The sequence below is a fragment of the Crinia signifera genome, chromosome 19 (genome assembly GCF_055691185.1).
Source record: "Crinia signifera chromosome 19, ASM5569118v1, whole genome shotgun sequence".
NCBI lineage: Eukaryota > Metazoa > Chordata > Amphibia > Anura > Myobatrachidae > Crinia > Crinia signifera.
Window position 1 is genome coordinate 7721240 of NC_139226.1, and position 1436 is coordinate 7722675.

Here is a 1436-nt window from a genome sequence, read left to right on the forward strand (position 1 = left end):
GGACCTCTAGAGTCCGTCAGACAGCGTGTACAGTGTTACCCAGACGTGCCAGATTCCGGGAACGATTGTGGGCCTGCAAGCAAAATAACCCTGGCAATGAACATGTAACCAAGGCAACGGGCCTGTCACCCCCTGAGCATGTAACCCCTGCCTAAGGCCTGTACCACCAATAAGCTGATGCAGCCTGGAGCACTGGGTCCTGGGAGGGCACAATAGACGCTGTGGCTGTACCTACTAAGGCGCGCGGGGGGGGGGGGGGTATGGTGGTATGGACCTGGGTCTGCAGGTTCCATGTGGGTGGCATGTGATCTGCAAAAGGGCCCACCACAAATGGTGGCCGTCTTCAGGGATGATTCAGACCTGACCCCTGGGCTGCCAATCTTCAGTGCCCAGAGATTAGGTCAACGCCAACCCACCAATGTAAATCCCCGCCCCAGTGCGCAGGGGGAAATCCATTCCCAATCACCCACCATTAAATGCTGCTGTGATGGCCGTGGGTAGATGGAGGCTCCCCCTACCAATGGCCAGGTAGCGCCTGCGTTTTCCCGGGCACCGCCTCTGGCTTCATGCATGGGGGGACCCTATGCATGCGCACAGTGTAGGGCCTGAATCAGGTCCACAGGCACTAGAAGCACTGCTAGACAACTCAGGAGACTTGTCGTGAAGGCAGCGTGCCCAGTGCTACCCAGAAGGGCGGATTTTGGGAGCACGGGTGTCTCTGAGCAGTAACAGCCTGGCAACAGACATGTAAACCCCCCTCGAAATTAGCCTGTAACCCAAGGCAAAGAGCATATGTATCCTCAGATAACTAGCATGTAACCCCTGGCAACGAGCATGTAACCCCAGGCAAGGAGTGTATAACCCCTGGCAACAGGCATGTAGGTAAGAAAAATGATAATGAATGTGTGGAGGGGCGGCCATGGTATTAGCCTAGGGGCCTGGAACGCTTAATCAGGCCCCCATCCCTGGTAACAATCAACAACATGTACCTTTAGAATGGAAGCTCTAACGAGCAGGGCCCTCGTGATTTTCTAAGAATATGGGGTAGATTTATTAAGCTCGGTGAAGTGATAAAGTTCTGGTTTTTATCACCGACCAATCAGCTACTACCTGTGAAGTTACAGGCTTGGTTTGAAAAATGACAGGTAAGAGCTGATTGGCCGGTGATAAAAACCAGAACTTTATCACTTCACCGAGCTTAATCTACCCCTATATCTCTGCCACTGTTATCAGTGTCTGCTGCTGCTCATTTATTTACCATGTACTTGTACTAATTTACATTTGTAGTGTAAATCCCCCCTCCACCCTCCCCCATCCACCCCATAACACGCCCAGAAGCTGCAGCCCCGGTCACACATCCCTAGCTGGGCTCTGAATATAAGGAATAATGCATGACCTATAATATATAATTGCATACCTCCCAACTTTGGAGGAGG